The 12498-nt window shown below is 44.5% G+C and overlaps 1 pseudogene; it reads right to left on the bottom strand.

Moving 5' to 3' along the window:
- Positions 1 to 11714: 11714 nt before the first annotated feature.
- LOC126106962 (5S ribosomal RNA) lies at positions 11715 to 11832 on the bottom strand (annotated as a pseudogene).
- Between the last annotated feature and the right edge of the window lie 666 nt (positions 11833 to 12498).

Here is a 12498-nt window from a genome sequence, read left to right as displayed (position 1 = left end):
CACCCGTCACACTCTCGATTTCGGTCGGTAATAGTGATCTTAAATTCTGTCGGGGAAAGGAAGACCAGATTCAGCTGCTGGACGGTTTACTCCTTCGAAAGAATAAATACAAAGGACATTCAAAATGTTTTGCACAGTCGTCTCTATTTCTTTATTTTTTTTTTTTTGCATGAGGAGAATGAATTTTTTTGTGAACTTACTTGGAACATTTAGTTATAATTGGTATATAAAAGTATTTTCTTTTATTTACAGGTGAGGCATAAAGAACTGTGAAGTAAATGTCAGGTTGCAACAACGGTCGGTGACGGAGATCCTCTTCAAGACCGGAGATAACTCTGCCACATCGATTCACAGGAAGTTGCTCCCTGTTTATGGGGAGGACACAGTGGATCGCAGCAGTATCCAGCGGTGGTTGCAGAAGTTTAAAGAAGGTGATTTCTCTCCACTGGACAATCCACGATGCGGTAGGCCATCGACGGCAGTGAGTAATGTGAATAAGGAGACCATTGATCAAATCATCCAAAATAACACGTGTTACGACACGACAGCTTGCTGAAATGACTCGTTTGCCATCGGGTAGTGTGGTATTACTGATACAGTCACTATGGTACAGAAAAATCTGTGAGGGTGCCTAGATTATTGACAAGAGAAATGACAACGATGAGGAAGAATGTGTGCGAGGGTATCATGAAGACCATTACTGAAGAGTGGAAACAGTGATTCGACGCCGTCATTACCCAGGATGAAATATGGTTGTTTTTGTCCGAACCTGAGAGCAAAACACCATCCATGGAGTGGCCTCATCTGGGTTCCCCTCGGAAGAAGAAACCAAGACTTTCACGAATAGCAGGCCGAAAGGTGATGGCCTCCTTCTTCTGGATCAGTGTGGTGTCATTTTCATTGACTTTTTGGTACCTGGCTTCACAGTTAACCGTGACCATTACTGTTTGTCATTGGACAAGCTGCGACGTGCCATCAAGACCCACAGACCACAGCTTCAGGGTCAACTCATCAGACTACACCATGACAATGCCAAACCCCATACAGCCCTTATGACGCAGGAGAAAATCAGGAAAATGGGTTAGAAAATTGTTCCTCATCCTCCCTACAGTCCGAACTTGGGTCCGCTGATTTTTACGTCTTTGGTCGTCTGAAGGCCCACCTGCGCGGTAAAACATTTGATAGTGAGAAAGACCTTATTTCCTGCGTCAAGCGATGGTGTAAAAGTCAATCCCCAGAATTTTACCAAAGTTCATTTACTTCACGGAAAGAACGCTGGGCCAGGTGCGTCACAGCTGATGAGCAGGCCAATGTATAGCTAAATGTTCCCAGCTTGTTCATAAAAAATTTCATTCTCCTCCTGCAAAAAATAAAAAAATAGAGACGACTGTGCAAAACTTTTTGAACGCACTTTGTACTAAAATAATGAAAACTACTCATCTGTCTATTTGCTTCTACTTTTTACTATCTTCTGTTCCTTATAAAAGGTGGTCAAAAACAGTCAGAAAAGCTTGTGAGGATGTTGCAGGATATGTTGTCCTGAGAAATAATTGTTCAGGAAAAATTTCCGTACATTGTGCGATTTCGGAATTAATTAGCATTTAAGTTAGCCAGTCAGGCAATTGGAAATTCAAGCGGCTCACCAGAGACGGTGTCGCCAAACGTGTTCGTTTCGTTTCCTAAAACTAACCCAGAGAACGATACTAAATTGAACATAGGACGGTTGTAAGGATCGAATCCAAGCCAAACGCTGAGCAGTCTCGTGCGCTACCATCTATGCTATGGGAACAAGTGAATTTGCGCGCTTTACGGCCTGATTGGATACGGTCTGTAAAGTAAGATCATGGTCGTGTTAATCAGTAGAAAAATGTATTTGACAACAAACTGAAACATACGAGCATCAATTATGAACAAAAGGTAAATGCAGTTACAATTAATAATATCTCCCAGTCACCCATTGCGTCATAACTGCCTGGCAACTCCCATGCATGATTGAAACCAAGTTTTCTGCGTATTCACGTAGAGCAGACCTCCATATGCGTCGAATTTGCGTTGTCAGCTGTTTCAAAGCGCATTTTGCTTGTGCTTACGCTATGTTTAAAATGGGTTTCCAGAAAAAAGTTAATCACCATTTTTTCCACTTTTGGAGTAATTTCCATTTGAGTCACGTTCTTCAAGGTCATTCACATTTTTAACCAAATTATACAGCGTTACCCACTTGTGTACAAATGACTTTGATTTCTTCACGTCAAAACGCGAAGCGTTAAGCTGCACTCATGTATTCTTATGTACGAGGGTTATTCGGAAAGTAAGGAACGATCGGTCGCGAAATGGAAACCACAGTGAAAATCCGATGAAGTTTTGCACAGGTGTGTTAGGCAGTGTCTCTAGTATGCCCGTCTATAGCGTTCTTTTTAGTTCTGAGCACACAGGGAGCACGTAAAGATACCTCGTACACTAGTGTCTCCCGCGAAGTACGAGGGCCTGGTGAGAAATTTCGCCTGAAGCTATGCAGCCAACATTACATAACTGTCGTGCGTTTTCTCATTCAAGACAATTCTCAGCCGCATTCTGCAGGGGCAATGAAAATGCTCCTGCATCGTTTTCAATTGGAAGTGTTTGATTACCCATAACAAAGCCACTAATTGTTTCCCCCTGAGTTTCATTTCTGCTCACATGAATCGCTGGCTATGAAGACAACATTTTGGCACAGACAACGAGCTGTAGGCCAGCGTAGAGAATTGGCGGAAAGTACTGGCGGCTGCCTTCTATTACGAGGGTATTGGAAAGTTGGTACAACGCTACGACAAACGTCTGAGTCGGATCGGTGATTATGGAGATAAGTAGCTTGGAAGCTGTAGCTAACTGTTGCAAAAAAAAAAAAAAAAAAAAAAAAAAAAAAAAAAAAAAAAAAACAGTTTTGATTTTCGCTGTGGTTTCGTGGTTTCCATTTCGCGACCTATCGTTCCCTACTTTCCGAATAGCCCTCGTATCTTCGCGAAGAATTCAAAGTAAACTAATACTTTACGGACATTGTATGAAGGACAAAAGTTCCATTCGTTGTGCTGTGAAAGAACTAAAGCGATTCCTTTTACAATGAGTGTGACAATGTTGATCAAGCTATTACTTAAATGAGTGTAGCTTTAATTCTAACCAGTTCGGAAATGACGCAATGCATCGAATTTTTTTTTAATTGTTTCTCAGCACAGTCTACCCTGCAACATCCTTACTAGCTTTTCAGAGTGTTTCTGACCACGCTGTGTAAATTAAAGTGGGTATCGCACTTTGTCTGTCTGTGCTAATCTCAGAGACTACTGCAGGGATTTTGATCCGGTTTTTACTAATAGACAGACGCATTCACGAGAAAGGTTTGTGTGTATAATTTATAAATATTCCGTGGACACTGCGTCAACTATGACGAGTTAAAAGCATCCCGCCGCCGCGAAAACGTTGCGACTTCAGAGAACACCGTCGCTTGACCAAAACGGGTGCCGGGCCTGTAAAGCGCGTGCCTGGAAACCGATACGTCGGTCGGGCACACAGTTTTAATCTGCCAGGAAGTTTCATATCAGCGCACACTCCGCTGCAGAGTGAAAATCTCATTCTGGAAACATCCCCCAGGTTGTGGCTAAGCCATGTCTCCGCAATATCCTTTCTTTCAGGAGTGCTAGTTCTGCAAGGTTCGCAGGAGAGCTTCTGTAAAGTTTGGAAGGTAGGAGACGAGGTACTGGCAGAAGTACAGCTGTGAGTACCGGGCGTGAGTCGTGCTTCGGTAGCTCAGTTGGTAGAGCACTTGCCCGCGAAAGGCAAAGGTCCCGAGTTCGAGTCTCGGTCGGGCACACAGTTTTAATCTGCCAGGAAGTTTCATATCAGCGCACACTCCGCTGCAGAGTGAAAATCTCATTCTGAACACAGCGGTATGTTTACAATATTCTCCGCCCAATTTTGTTACCCTTTATGGCAAGCCATCCTGGACTCACATTAATGCCCTCCTCAGGGTGAGAGTTCCTATCACCAAGATTGCCGGATCTCTCCCCAGTTTCTACGTTTGGAGCATTATGGGCAGGGTCCTCCAACCATATAGGGATTTTGACACTCTAAGACTTCCGCCATAAGAAGTCAGCCTCACTCTGCCAACGGCCTTGTCAAACAGGGCGGAGGAGCGGATAGAGGTTCAGGGCACTGTCTTGTCCTAGGGGTGGCAAATTGCCCCTAAAGGCGGAAGAATCAGCAATGATCAACGACATGAGGATGCAGAAGGCAATGGAAACCAATGCATTAAAGACACGTAACGTGTATCCACAGGACATGTGGCCTGTATTTGAAGAAGTGTCATGATGATCTCTCCATTGGCAAAAGATTCCGGAATAGTCCCCCATTCGGATCTCCGGGAGGGGACTGCCAAGGAGGAGGTTACCATGAGAAAAAGATTGAATAACCAACGAAAGGGTAACGTTCTACGAGTCGGGGCGTGGAATGTCAGAAGCTTGAACGTGGTAGGCAAACTAGAAAATCTGAAAAGGTAAATGCAAAGGCTCAATCTAGATATAGTAGGGGTCAGTGAAGTGAAATGGAAGGAAGACAAGGATTTCTGATCAGATGAGTATCGGGAAATATTAACAGCAGCAGAAAATGGTATAACAGGTGTAGGATTCGTTATGAATAGGAAGATAGGACAGAGGGTGTGTTACTGTGAACAGTTCAGTGACCGGGTTGTTCTAATCAGAATCGACAGCAGAACAACACCGACAACGATAGTTCAGGTGTACATGCCGACGTCGCAAGCTGAAGATGAACGGATAGAGAAACTGTATGAGGATATTGAAAGGGTAATGCAAATCTAATAATCATGGGCGACTGGAATGCAGTTGTAGGGGAAGGAGTAGTAGAAAAGGTTACAGTAGAATATGGGCTTGGGACGAGGAATGAAAGAGGAGAAAGACTAATTGAGTTTTGTAACAAGTTTCAGCTAGTAACAGCGAATACCCTGTTCAAGAATCACAAGAGGAAAGGCCGGGAGATACTGGCAGATTTCAATTAGATTACATCATGGTCAGACAGAGATTCCGAAATCACATACTGGATTGTAAGGCGTACCCAGGAGCAGATATAGACACAGATCACAATATAGTAGTGATGAAGAGTAGGCTGAAGTTCAAGACATTAGTCAGGAAGAATCAATACGCAAAGAAGTGGGATACGGAAGTACTAAGGAATGACGAAATACGAACAGTTCTCTAACGCTATAGATACAGCAATAAGGAATAGCGCAGTAGGCAGTACAGTTGAAGAGTTGGACATCTCTAAAAAGGGCCATCACAGAAGTTGGGAAGGAAAACATAGGTACAAAGAAGGTAGCTGCGAAGAAACCATGGGTAACAGAAGAAATACTTCAGTAGATTGATGAAAGGAGGAAGTACAAACATGTTCCGGGAAAATCAGGAATACAGAAATACAAGTCGCTGAGAAATGAAATAAATAGGAAGTGCAGCGAAGCTAAGACGAAATGGCTGCAGGAAAAATGAGAAGACATCGAAAAAGATATGATTGTCGGAAGGACAGACTCAGCATACAGGAAAGTCAAAACAACCTTTGGTGAAATTAAAAGCAACGGTTCAAAAATGGTTCAAATGGCTCTGAGCACTATGGGACTTAACTTCTAAGGTCATCAGTCAACTAGAACTTAGAACTACTTAAACCTAACTAACCTAAGGACATCACACACATCCATGCCCGAGGCAGGATTCAAACCTAAAACTAACGGTGGTAACATTAAGAGTGCAACGGGAATTCCACTGTTAAATGCAGAGGAGAGAGCAAATAGGTGGCAAGAATACAGTGAAAGCCTCTATGAAGGTGAAGATTTGTCTGATGTGATAGAAGAAGAAACAGGAGTCGATTTAGAAGAGATAGGGGATCCAGTATTTTAATTTAAAAGAGCTTTGGAGGACTTACGGTCAAATAAGGCAGAAGGGATAGATAACATTCCATCAGAATTTCTAAAATCATTGGGGGAAGTGGCAACAAAACGACTATTCACGTTGGTGTGTAGACTATATGAGTCTGGCGATATACCATCTGACTTTCGGAAAAGCATCATCCACACAATTCCGAAGACGGCAAGAGCTGACAAGTGCGAGAATTATCGCACAATCAGCTTAACAGCTCATGCATCGAAGTTGCTTACAAGAATAATATACAGAAGAATGGAACAGAAAATTGAGAATGCGCTAGGTGACGATCAGTTTGGCTTTAGGAAAAGTAAAGGGACGAGAGAGGCAGTTCTGACGTTACGGCTAATAAAGGAAGCAAGGCTAAAGAATAATCAAGACACTTTCATAGGATTTGTCGACCTGGTAAAAGCGTTCGACAATATCAAATGGTGCAAGCTGTTCGAGATTCTGAAACAAGTAGGGGTAAGCTATAGGGAGAGACGGGTCATATACAATATGTACAACAACCAAGAGGGAATAATAAGAGTGGACGATCAAGAACGAAGTGCTCGTATTAAGAAGGGTGTAAGACAAGGCTGTAGCCTTTCGCCCCTACTCTTCAATCTGTACATCGAGGAAGCAATGATGAAAATAAAAGAAAGGTTCAGGAGCGGAATTAAAATACAAGATGAAAGGATATCAATGATACGATTCGCTGATGACATTGCTATCCTGAGTGAAAGTGAAGAAGAATTAAATGATCTGCTGAACGGAATGAACAGTCTAATGAGTACACAGTATGGTTTGAGAGTAAATCGGAGAAAGACGAAGGTAATGAGAAGTAGTAGAAATGAGAACAGCGAGAAACTTAACATCAGGATTGATGGTCACGAAGTCAATGAAGCCAAGGAATTCTCCTACCTAGGCAGTAAAATAACCAATGACGGACGGAGCAAAGAGGACAGCAAAAGCAGACTCGCTATGGCAAAAAAGGCATTTCTGGCCAAGAGAAGTCTACTAATATCAAATACCGGCCTTAATTTGAGGAAGAAATTTCTGAGGATGTACGTCTGGAGTACAGCATTGTATGGTAGTGAAACATGGACTGTGGGAAAACCCGAACAGAAGAGAATCGAAGCATTTGAGATGTGGTGCTATAGACGAATGTTGAAAATTAGGTGGACTGATAAGGTAAGGAATGAGAAGGTTCTACGCAGAATCGGAGAGGAAAGGAATATGTGGAAAACACTGATAAGGAGAAGGGACAGGATGATAGGACATCTGCTAAGACATGAGGGAATGACTTCCATGGTACTAGAGGGAGCTGTAGAGGGCAAAAACTGTAGAGGAAGACAGAGATTGGAATACGTCAAGCAAATAATTGAGGACGTGGGTTGCAAGTGCTACTCTGAGATGAAGAGGTTAGCACAGGAAAGGAATTCGTGGCGGGCCGCATCAAACCAGTCAGTAGACTGATGACCAAAAAAAAAAAAGTCAAATTGACTTTTTCAAAGGACACTGACCGAAACCCGCTATCTTGACCTACGTTAGTGGCCATTAAAATTGCTACACCACGAAGATGACGTGCTGCAGACGCGAAATTTAACCGACAGGAAGAAGATGCTGTGATATGCAAATGATTAGCTTTTCAGAGCATTCACACAAGGTAGGCGCCGGTGGCGACACCTACAACATGCTGACATACGAAAAGTTTCCAACCGATTTCTCATACACAAACAGCAGTTGACCGGCGTTGCCTGATGAGACGTTGTTGTGATGCCTCGTGTAAGGAGGAGAAATGGGTACCATCACGTTTCCGACTTTGATAAAGGTCGGATTGTAGCCTTTCGCAATTGCGGTTTATCGTATCGCGACACTGCTGCTCGCATTGGTCGAGATCCAGTGACTGTTAGCAGAATATGGAATTGGTGGCTTCAGGAGGGTAATACGGAACGCCGTGCTGTGTCGCAACGACCTCGTATCACTAGCAGTCAAGATGACAGGCATCTTATCCGCATGGCTGTAACGGATCGTGCAGCCACGTCTCGATCTCTGAGTCAACAGATGGGGACATTTGCAAGACAACAACCATCTGCACGAACAGTTCGATGACGTTTGCAGCAGCATGGACTAACAGCTCGGCGTCCATGGCTGCAGTTACCCTTGACGCTGCATCACAGACAGGAGCGCCTGCAATGGTGTACTCAACGACGAACCGGGGTGCACGAATGGCAAAGCGTCATTTTTTCGGATGAATCCTGGTTCTGTTTACAGCATCATGATGGTCGCATCCATGTTTGGCGACATCGCGGTGAACGTACATTGGAAGCGTGTATTCGTCATCGCCATACTGGTGTTCGCATTGACGGCACTTTGAACAGTGGACGTTACATTTCAGATGTGTTACGACCCGTGGCTCTACCCTTCATTCGATCCCTGCGAAACCCTACATTTCAGCAGGATAATGCACGACCGCATGTTGCAGGTCCTATACAGGCCTTTCTGGATACAGAAAATGTTCGACTGCTGCCCTGGCCAGCACATTCTCCAGATCTCTCACCAATTGAAAACGTCTGGTCAATGGTGGCCGAGCAACTGGCTCGTCACAATTCGCCAGTCACTACTCTTGATGAACTGTGGTATCGTGTTGAAGTTGCAAGGGCAGCTGTACCTGTACACGCCATCCAAGCTCTGTTTGACTCAATGCCCAGACGTATCAAGGCCGTTATTACGGCAAGAGGTGGTTGTTCTGGTACTGATTTCTCAGGATCTGTGCACCCAAATTGCGTGAAAATGTAATCACATGTCAGTTCTAGTATAATATATTTGTCCAATGAATACCCGTTTATCATCTGCATTTCTTCTTGGTGTAGCAAATTTAATGGCCAGTAATGTATTTTTAATTTATTTTACGCACAACGTTGTCCACTGTCCAAAAATCATACGTACGTGCGTGCCAACAATCCTAACTCTGTGTGTGCTTGCGTGCGTGTCGTCTTTGATAAGCTCTTCCACCCTGCGAGAGCACCAGCTGCGAGTGGGGAGCGTGTAGCAGCGTATCGACCGTCCCCGCTACGCCACGGGCTGTCGCGTCGGCACAAACGACTCGTGTGTCGCCCACGGAGAGTTACGGCCCAGGCGTTATCACCGGCGCGGTCCGACGCCCGAGGGTAGTGCAGTGGGAGAATGAATGAATGGAGGAATGAATCGGTGAATGGAGAGCACGCAGACAGCGGTGCAGGTCGGGGGCAGGCGACGACCGCTGGAGATATTGTAGGGAGGGGAGCTGTGTCCCAACACACAACAACGAATTTTTAGAACACCAGAAATGTCAATGCCACATTAATCCTTTTCGTTCTTCTAATTCTCTCTCTCAAGCCTTGTAAGATTAAATAGATTTTCAGGTCAACGAAGCTAACATGTAAAGATGTACTTATACAGGGTGATCCATTGATCGTGACCGGGCCAAATATTTCACGAAATAAGCGTCAAACGAAAAAACTAAAAAGAACGAACTTGTCTAGCACGGAGGGGGAAACAAGATGGCGCTATAGTTGGCCCGCTAGATGGCGCTGCCATAGGTCAATCGGATATGAACTACGTTTTTTTAAACAGGAGCCCCCTTTTTTTATTACGTATTCGTGTAGTACGTAAAGAAATATGAATGTTTTAGTTGGACCATTTTTTTCGCTTTGTGTTAGTTGGCGCTGTAATAGTCACAAGCATATGACACACAATTTTAGACAAACAGTTGGTAACTGGTAGGTTTTTTAAAGTAAAATACAGAACGTAGGTACGTTTTAACATTTTATTTCGGTTGTTCTAATGTGATACATGTACCTTTGTGAACTTATCATTACTGAGAACGCATGCTGTTACAGCGTGATTATCTGTAAATACCACATTAATACAATAAATGCTCAAAATGTAGTCCGTCAACCTCAATGCATATGGCAATGCGTGTAACGACATTCCTCTTGAGTAGTTCGCCTTCCGTAATGTTCACACATGCATTGACAATACGCTGATGCATGTTGTCAGGCGTTGTCGGTGGATCACGATAGCAAATATCCTTCAACTTTCCCCACAGAAAGAAATCCGGGGACGTCAGATCCGGTGAACGTGCGGGCCATGGTATGGTGCTTCGACGACCAATCCACCTGTCATTAAATATGCTGTTCAACACCGCTTCAATCGCACGTGAGCTATGAGCCGGCCATCCATCATGTTGGAAGTACATCGCCATACTGTCATGAAGTGAAACATCTTGTAGTAACATCGGTAGAACATTACGTAGGAAATCAGCATACATTGCACCATTTAGATTGCCATCGATAAAATGGGGGCGAATTATCCTTCCTTCCATAATGCCGCACCATACATTAACCCGCCAAGGTCGCTGATGTTCCACTTGTCGCAGTCATCGTGGATTCTCCGTTGCCCAACAGTGCATATTATGCCGGCTTACGTTAACGCTGTTGGTGAATGACGCTTCGTCGCTAAATAGAACGCGTGTAAAAAATCTGTCATGGTCCCGTAATTTCTCTTGTGCACAGTGGCAGAACTGTACACGACGTATAAAAGTCGTCGCCTTGCAATTCCTGGTGCATAGAAATATGGTACGGGTGCAATCGATGTTGATGTAGCATTCTCAACTCCTACGTTTTTTGAGATTCCCCATTCTCGCGCAATTTGTCTGCTACTGGTGTGGGGATTAGCCGCGACAGCAGCTAAAACACCTACTTGGGCATCATCATTTGTTGCAGGTCGTGGTTGACATTTCACATGTGGCTGAACGCTTCCTGTTTCCTTAAACAACGTAACTATCAGACGAACGGTCCGAACACTTGGATGATGTCGTCCAGGATACCAAGCAGCACACATAGCACCCGCCCGTTGGGCATTTTGATCACAATAGCCATACATCAACACGATATCGACCTTTTCCGCAATTGGTAAACGGTTCATTTTAACACGGGTAATGTATCACGAAGCAAATACCGTCCGCACTGGCGGAATGTTACGTGATACCACGTACTTATACGTTTGTGACTATTACAGCGCTATCTATCACAAAGCGAAGAAAATGGTCCAACTAAAACACTCATATTTCTTTACGTACTACACGAATATGTAATAAAAAATGGGGGTTCCTATTTTTAAAAACGCAGTTGATATCCATTTGACCTATGGCAGTGCTATCTAGCGGGCAAACCTTAGCGCCATCTGGTTTCCCCCTTCGAGCTAGACAAGTTTCGTTCTTTGTAGTTTTTTCGTTTGACGCTTATTTCGTGAGATCTGGACCTTATGCCGTGTGGCGGAGGGTACGTTATGTACCGCTATCACTTCCCCCATCTCCTGGTCAAGCCGCGAGTGGCTCGCGGGAAGAACTATTTCTGGTAAGCCTCCGTGTGAAATCTAATTTCTCTAATTTGCCCCCCATTATATTGGTTCACGCAGCATACAGATTAAGACAAGGCTAAGATACGCTTATAACATTTGTAGACGTGGAGTAAGCTTTTGACAATTTTGGCTGGAACATAAGGTTCGTAATTCTGAATGTAACAGGAGTGGAGCAAAGAGAGTGAAAGGCTACTTACATCTTGTACAGAAACCTAAAACTAAGGCCCAACGTTACCGTCCGGCCGCCGTGTCATCCTGAGCCCACAGGCGTCACTGGATGCGGATATGGAGGAGCATGTGGTCAACACACCGCTCTCCCGGCCGGAGCCCCTACTTCTCAATAAAATAGCTCCTCACAAGGGCAGAGTGCACCCCGCTTGCCAATAGCGCTCGGCAGACCGGATGGTCACCCATCCAAGTGCTAGCCCAGCCCGACAGCGCTTAACTTCTGTGATCTGACGGGAACCGGTGTTACCACTGCGGCAAGGCCGTTGGCTCTTGTACAGAAACCAAACGGGACTTGTGGGGCGAGCGACATGAAAGTGAAGCAGTGGTTGAGAAAGGAGTTAGACAGGCGACATAAAAGTTTTCTGGGTTTGGTACCGCGTCATAATGTAACAGCTAGTGCTGCTATAGAAAAGCCAACGTTTCGGCCACGATTGCAGCGGCCTTCTTCTGCCGCTGCAATCGTGGCCGAAACGTTGGCTTTTCTATAGCAGCAGTAGCTTTTACATTATGACGCGGTACCAAACCCAGAAAACTTTTATGTCCACTGACTGTGGCCGCGGAAGCCTACGCAATTATATGAGTTAGACAGGGTTGTAACCTATCCCCGATGTTATTAATCTATACAAATTTCGTAATCTGTCGTAAGTTCCTATGGGACCAAACTACTGAGATTACAGGTCCCTAGGCTTAGAAACAACTTAATCTAACTTACGCTAAGGGCAACACACACACCCATGCCCGAGGGAGGACTCCAACCTCCGACGGGGGAAGCCGCGCGAACCGTTGCAAGGCGTCCTAGACCGCGTGGCTACTCAGCGCGGCTTAATCTATACTTTGAGCAAGCAGTAAAGGAAACCGACAAAAAATTGGTGAAGGAATCTAAGTTCAGAGGGAAGAAATGATAACAATGAGTTTTGCCGATGACATTGTAATT

This window comes from Schistocerca cancellata, chromosome 10, assembly GCF_023864275.1.
Source record: "Schistocerca cancellata isolate TAMUIC-IGC-003103 chromosome 10, iqSchCanc2.1, whole genome shotgun sequence".
NCBI lineage: Eukaryota > Metazoa > Arthropoda > Insecta > Orthoptera > Acrididae > Schistocerca > Schistocerca cancellata.
The sequence above is the reverse complement of the archived record's forward strand: the minus strand, read 5'-3'. Positions and strand labels throughout refer to the sequence as shown.